Source organism: Talpa occidentalis, unplaced genomic scaffold (genome assembly GCF_014898055.3).
Source record: "Talpa occidentalis isolate TD23 unplaced genomic scaffold, MPIMG_talOcc4v2.1 talOcc4.13, whole genome shotgun sequence".
NCBI classification, from domain to species: domain Eukaryota; kingdom Metazoa; phylum Chordata; class Mammalia; order Eulipotyphla; family Talpidae; genus Talpa; species Talpa occidentalis.
The window spans coordinates 17852640-17860333 of NW_023601322.1; the positions used below are offsets into that span (position 1 = coordinate 17852640).

Genomic DNA, 7694 nt, shown 5'->3' on the forward strand with positions numbered 1-7694 from the left:
TTTCCAGTAGGGTTAAAAGAACAATGAACTTGGCTTACAATCCTGGACCAACCTGGTCACGACAATGTCATTCCACAAAGCCATCCGGGTCTTCTCCAAACTTAAGTTTTCCCATCTGTAAAATGGGAGTGATACAATAGTGCCCCAAATGCCTGGACTAGGAGGCTCAAAGGCATGGCATGGAAGCTGGGGTTTATAAAATGCATAATGTAAGTTATGTAACATCATGGAGGCCATACATGATATAAACAGAACATATGTTCCTACAGATTTTGATCTGCTGATTTATAAAAAACAGAATTTCCATTGAGAAGGGAGTGCACAGGTTAAGTTCAGAAATGAGAGGATTTCCTCTCATTCAAAAAAGAAGCTTCTCTTCTTTTTTTCCACCTACTTAATTTCTCCCCTTATGTACTTAATTAAAAATACATGCTTATTTTAAAAATTAAGTTGTATAGAAAACTAAAAAATTAAAATTCCTTTCTCTCACCTTAACACCCAAATTATGTCCTACTTTACCACTACTAATAACAATGTCTTATGTGTCCTTCCAGGAAAAAAAAAAAACCATGATTACCCCATAACCACAAATGTATAGATAGGTGTCCCTGTACCTGCCTCTGGATCTACAGTTGTACACCTTCTTTTCAAGGTATCCATTACTAGAGAGGAAAGATCTCATTTCAAATAATCTCAGTTTAAGGCAAATAGTTTTAGATTACTGAAATCTGACATTGCTTTTAGTGAAGATAATTAAATAATAATGCTCTTATTATTTCTTACCAGTAGGAAAGGTGGAACAGAAGTCAAGAAGGTTATTTAATATATTATGGAGGCCAAATCCTGAATTCAGGATTGTAGAGCAAAAGACTGTATTGTTTGTTGGTTAAATAAGAGAAAAGTCAGCAGTTAAATGACTGATAGATTTTTTTTTTTTTTGGAGGATCTACTTCTGAATAAATGGAAGAAGCCAAAGGATTTTTCACTCCCTCTTGTTCCATCCATAAATGCATTTCAGGTTCACTCACAAAAACTGCCTAGGAAATGAGGTTTTCAGGATTAACAAACTCACTAAGTAAGTTTTAAAGAATGAAAGCATGTATAAAACTTTTAGCTAAAAGATTTTAACAAACTCAGAGCATTTGCAGGTCAGACTTAGGTTCCCTATCATCTTTTATCCGGAGACCCAACAAAGTTAATAAGGATATAAGCCTTCTATTTGCCCTTAACCTCCATTCAATTCAAGAAAATGGCACAGTATAGAAAAACAAACAGTTATTCAAACCACAACATGTCCAGGACAATTTACCTGAGCTATTATTCTCACTCACAGTATAAAAGATCATCTCTCTCTCTCTCTTGCTGTGTCCGTCCTAAAGTTCTGTCATTTTAATGGCACATGTTCCACTGGCTTTATTACACAGCAGGTAGTGGGTTGCTAAAGCCCTCTTCATCCTATACAATGGCTACTGGAACTCTATAATTGGTCAAGAAGTTTCCATTTTCCTGAAAGCTCCAAGCCATTCAATGTAGTTTCTCCATTGTTGTAAATTCCTCACCAACTCTTGTTAAGTGCTCACTGCAATCATTTTCCTTACCATCTTCTTACAAATAAAACCATTTCAGGTTTCTGAACTTCTCTCCTTTTTTCTCTAGACAGACTATAACACCTTACTGTTCTGACTGCACTAAAAAGTTCCCCATATTTAGTAAAACTGTGGCATGAAGGTGATGTTCTGGTCTCTATAACAAACAGGAATTTGCTCAGCTAACTCTGCCTGAACTCTCTGTGGTGCCCACATGTGCTACTAAAACCACAGCACATTACCTCTTATTAGCAGATAAAGACTAATCTCAAATTGACTAGGAAAAACCTCTATTCAAATAAGTGGAAAATTTGACAAGAGAAATATAGAAAAGGACCTTGATCTAGAAATAATTATACCTCTTTAGAAAAATCAGCTTCAGAGCCTAAGTTACTGATAACTACAAGAAATGTGGTTTGTACCTAAAGTGAATCATGCTGGAGGAATTCATTTACTTCATTTCAGGCTGAGTTTTCAGACGTCATGGCTTATAAATTCCTGTGGTGGGGCTTTCTAGTAATTCTGCCTCCAAAAATAATCATGGAAGGCCACATTTTGGGGGAGAATAGAAAATGTGCTCTTTCAATTAATTAAGTCATTTATCACTTCTTCCAGAGGAATCAGTCACAGTCTAGAACCACCTGGGAGAGGAAGGACAGATTTATTCCTCTAAGGACAGCAACTAAACCTAACTAGGGGATTTCTAATTCTGGTAATAGATGGACTAAGTTACATGTAGTCTTACTTATGTGTGAGATACTGTACAATTAAAGTAAAAACAGGGCTTTCCTAGTGGTTCAGGGTTAAAGTCTCAGCTCTTGCAAGTTATCACCAGCCACTGTGCCATGAGTTTGATCCCCCGCCATGTAAGTGACCCACAAGGTGCAACAGGCCTCTCCTGTCTCACCCGCTGCTCCCCTCAACAGTGTATTTCAGTAGATCCACCTATTCTACTCCCCACTCTATTTCTGGTGAATCCTCCCTCAATCCTGCACCTCTGGCCTGCACTCCAGTTATTATATGCATAAATAAAATAAAAATGAAACTTTTTTAAAAATGTAAAAATAAGATGGACAAAATTATCACGAAATACACAAAGGCTCCACGTAGGAGGAGTCGCCAACCAGTTGGCAAAATACTCCCTCCCCCCACACCGCCCTCAATGAGCCCTTTCCAGAAGGGGCTTTCCCCTGCCTTCTGTCTATGACTACACACTTGCAGGCAGAAAGTGGACCTGTGGTCCCTGGGCAGACAGCAACTTCCTGACTCTACCCAATACCCAAGATCTGCTTGGGTATTTTGGGTCAAATCTACACATAATTGCAGAGAACAGACTAACCTTTTGGGGATCTGTGAGCCTTTTTTTTTTTTTTTTTTTGCCCCATTGTATAAATGGGGAAACAGAGGTTCAGCTTGTCAAGGTTACACAGAAGTCAGTTCCAAGGCTGGGCCAAAAGTCTGTTGGTTCCATTCCTTTTGGCACTCAGTGTTACTGAGATACTGTTCCATCTTGCTGGTTGTGAGAGTGTGTAGATGGGGAAGGGGGTCCAAGCAGGAAAAAGTTTGGTAACTAGTCTCATTACCAGATCATTTAGTCCTGAATTAACTAATCATTAATTCACAGTGATTATATCTGTGTCAAAGGCACAGGTGTGAGTGTCACTGGCCTCTCGTGGGTAGAGGTGACGGATGCTGATAAACATTCTACAATGCACAGGACAGCACCCCTCCCCTGGATAACAAAGAATTACCCAGCCCACAACATCAATAATGCCCAGGTTGAGAATTCCTGCCTTAAAATAATAGGTGAATGTAGGTGAGGAAGCAAGATTCCCTGGAAACTGATTAACATTTAACTTCGGAGTGCAGGGTGTAAAGACCAGGCCAACAGGTAGTTCATCTTCAACCATCAAGGCCAAGACTATTATGGGTCATGGGACTGCAAGGACCCCACGTGACGGGTTGGTAGCATAATTTCAAGAAGCACTGGCAAAGGCACTTTGTCTTTCCAATTATCTCCAACACCCTGTATTCACACTTGAAATCCTGCCATGGGGAACAAAGCATTTCATTCCATAATGAGGCTTAAAGAGCAAAGACCCCAGCAAGAGAGAACAGTGACCTATATTCATATGCAAGAGAAAGTGACTGACAGGATGGCTTTCCCCTGCGTTTTTTATAGAGTGAAAGTTTCAGAGTAGCTAATAGTGGTGAGGAGGAAGAGAAGGGGGGGGGGAGCAGGGAAGGGTGAAGAAATGGACAGCACAGAGGACTGAAACAGGTGTCATCTACACCACAGACTGCTGCTGAGCCAGCAGGGACGGAAGGATGCAGGAGGAAAAAAGAAGTCACATTCTTGGCCTTGAAGAAGATTACAATCAAGTTCAGCTCAGGTGAAAAAAACTCCAGGAATGCCTGAAAGAATGGTAGGGATGCAGCTGGAACAGTAGACAGGGTCCTCGCCAGCTGCCGGGACAGTGAACCCCCACTGTGCTGGGTGAAGGCCCCACCTGACACCTACCCCACTATCAAGGACAGATAGTTAAATACTCAGGCAGCGTTTGCTGAATGAATGGAAAGTATTTCAGATGAAAAGCTATGGAATTCCTGGCGCATTCTAAAGAGGGTTTGTTTTCCTTCACACCTTGGATTACAGGATTTCCCTCAACTTGGGAGGGAAGCCTTTGTTTGTCTTCTTCCCCTGGCTGGATTCTACTCCATCTGGCAAGGCCAGTCTGTGTGTTCACTGTGCATTCCTGCTTATGCCCTCCGTTGTTTTTTCCTACCTCCTCTTCTAAGCAAAGGGCCTCGAGTCATTTATTGAGGGCTGCACCTGCTTCCTAGGTCAATGAACTCACTTTCAGAAAAGATGTGAGGGGGGCTTTCAAGTCCACAGCAAAAGAAAAAAATTAGAGTTTAAAAAAAAATAATTTAAAAAGGAGATGAGAAATAATTTAGAAAGAAAAGGGTCACCCTCCCCAGGACTGGGATAAGGCAGTTACTAGGAACTGCTGGAGGCCAAGGTAAAAAGATAAACACACTAGACACAAAGCAAGTTCTTGCTCCCTGATAAAAGGGAAGCCACAAATGCATGACACAGAAGTTTTTCTTTCTGATATGAAATTCCAGGAGGAATCTGTTCCTGGATTTTCACATGTAATTCCCAAGGAGTCATTTTCTGTGTTTATCATGAGAACATGCTATGACCTTTAGTGCAAGGACTATCTCAGACTACATTTTCTGATAACAGGCTATATATAGCAATACAATGATATCTGCTGATCGAATGAGGACCCCCGTTTTCTTGCCCATCTGATATTCCAGTGTGTCTCGGGGGTCCCAAAATTATCAGAATAATCGATTTATCCATTCTCTCAGCAAGAAGGAGCCTCAAGCCATTTGATTCTGCCTTGGGTTCCCGGTCATGGGCAATGCTGGGATTTTGAAGCCATCCTCCTGCCCACACCACTGTCATCAGTTTGGAACTAGGGGCAGGAAGGTCCCTGCTGGCCCCATCTTCGTAGTTCTCCGTCCCCACCCCTACTTCAGTTTGATTGTCCTTTTGTCTGTCTGTCTGTTTCCACCACAGATTCTCCATCCCCTTTGAATGTCAGGGCTTTGCTGTCTTAACCTTTGATCCCCTGCCATAACTGGGATCCTTCTTTGCACAGGGGAACTTTTTGTTTTCCATTGTAAAGAAACCAAATAGAAGAAGTTCCAAAGTAAGCCTTTTCATTATTCTGCCCTGTCCCCCTCTGATAAAGCCTCAAGCTATAGTGCAAAAAGGAGAGAGCTCTTCCTGCCTCACACAACAAGCAGTCCAGACAGGTGCAAGTGAAAATTACCAAAGGAACTGAAGCCTCCAGGGTGAGAGAGCAGCTCTCTCTCCTGCACCTCCATACCTCCCCCAAAAGTACACAGATGAAAGCAACACCTCAGATTTAAAAAAAAAAAAACTCTGCATTTAGTAGGCACTCAGGAAATATCTATGAAAATAAGGTCATAACACAGCCACCCTGAACGCAGTTAAGTACTCACCAAATATCTGCTAAATTCAAAAGTTTGCAACACATCTTCTCTGCACATAGTAGGAGCTTAATAAGTACCTTTCACATTGAGATGACTGGAGGACGGCCGCGCGGCCCACAGTAGGGCCCTGGGAAAGGCTATTCCGTGGAACAGCCGCAGACTCTCTCTTTAGAGAACCGGCGGCGATGACATTAATCAAATCCCAGGCTCAGATCCATGAATGGAAATGCGCGTCTCGAGGCAGCGCTTTCCCGAGGGCCGGCGGGGCGCGTGACAGGCGCCGCCGCGCGGACCCCGCGGACTCCGGGCCCGCTCCCCGGCACTGAGGAGCGGTCAGGACCCCCTCCCCAACCGGGGCGCGGGGGCGGCCCTGTCCAGGGGTCCCCTAGGAGCTGCGCCCGAGCTCCCCGCACGGCCCCCTCCGCGGCATCCGCCCACCCCGGCTCTCCAGGATCCCAGAGAGTAGCGGACCGAACAAAAGCCAGAGCCAGTCCGGCTCGCGACTGCTTTTCTCCGGGAGCGCAGCCCGGGCAGCGGCGGGGGGCGCGGACCCGCCGAGCCGGACCGAGCTGCGGTGTCGGCGGCAGCCGCCCGCGCGCCCCAGCGGACCCGGCTGGACTCGCCGGGCCGGGGGACGCGGTCCCCGCCCGGGGGGCAGAGGGGCAGAGCGCGCGCCTCGGCGGGGCGGGGAGTGGGGGCGCCCTGGGAACCCCAGAACAGGGCAGGGAGGAGGCTCCAGGGAAGAACCCCAGGGGGCTGGGGCAGACACCGCAACCGCCGTGCCCCGCACGCGCCCGAGGGTGGGGTCTCCCCACGGCGCCCCTTCCTTTCTCGCCCTCCGCCGCACGCACCCCGGGGGCCCACCAGCAACCTCCCCAAGCAAGTCGCCGTTCCCGGGGCGCCGCCGCGCGCGCAGCCGTCCGCGCCGGGGGTCACCGAGGCGGCCGCGCCAGCCCCGCGGGGCGCCCGCCGCGGGGAACTCGCGAGTTTGGAACCGGCTTGATCTCCGGCTTGGGGCTGGCCGTGGTTCTGTGCCAGCGGGGGTGGAGCAGCGGGGAGCGGGGGGTACCAGTTCTCCCTTTCGCCCCGGCTCCTCCGAGCCCGCGGAACTCCGAGAGGACCCGGCAGCGGGGAGAAGAAAGGAGAAAAGGGGGAGCCACTTACCCGAGGCAGCGCCCCCAGCGCCGCGGCCCCGACGCGAGCGGCGCCTTTGTCTGCGGCTCGGCGCCCGCGCGCTCGGCCAGGCCGGTCCGGCCCGCAGCTCGCGCGCTCCACGGGCGCCCGGCCCGCGCGGCTCCCGCTCCCGCCCCGCCCGCGCGCCCCGGCCCGCCCCGCCCGCGCGCCCCGCGCCGGCCCCCGCGCGGCTCCGCCCCGCGCCCGCCCCGCCCCGGCCGGCCCCACCTGCTGCGGCGGCGGCGCGGGGCGCGCGGGTCCGGGCAGCCGGGGGCGCCGGGGGCGCCGCCTGCCCCGCGCGGCCCGCGCCTCCCGCACGGGGCCCGGCCGCCGGCTCCGGCCGAGCGCGCGCGGTGTAGACAGGCCTGCTCCGACCCAGCCTCCCCCGAGCCCACCTCACCTGGGGGGCCGGGCGCCCGCGTTCCCGGAGGGGAGCCCGCTGCGGGGGGCTCCTGGCTCCCGGCCTGGGCGCCAGCTCCCCAGAGCCCCGTCGCCCGGAACGCCCGTCCTCACTCCAGCCGGGGGCGGGGTTGGCGGGAAGCGGCTCCTCCGGAGTCCCCGCGGGGTCAGCCCCGCGCTACCGCAGCGGCGGGGGCGGGGGCGGGGAGAGAGGGGGCGCAGGAGCCCCACCAGGCCGCGGGGCTGCCTTGGAGGGAGCCGAGCCGGCGCGCGCCTGGCGGGCAGACCCGGTGGGCGGGAAGGAAGTCGGGGCGAGGGGCGCTGAGCGCGCGCCCCGCTCCCGGGTTGACTCGGTACAGAGCGGGCCGCCCAGGCTGTGAGTCAGGACTCGTTTGCTCGTCCGGAATAAAAGTAACAGAAGGGAGACGACACTTCGGGAGCCAGAAAAGGAAAAGGGAGAAACCACCAGCCCCACACGCTGGTAATAACTGGCGTCTAGGTGGTGCC

At 50.6% G+C, this 7694-nt stretch overlaps 1 protein-coding gene across 1 annotated transcript in view; it reads right to left on the reverse strand.

Moving 5' to 3' along the window:
- The window catches only part of MAPK4 (mitogen-activated protein kinase 4), a 123617-nt gene extending 116800 nt beyond the window's left edge, over nt 1-6817 (reverse strand). The window contains 1 exon segment of the mRNA XM_054694044.1: nt 6780-6817. The gene's annotated coding sequence lies outside the window, so the exon portion shown is untranslated.
- Between the last annotated feature and the right edge of the window lie 877 nt (nt 6818-7694).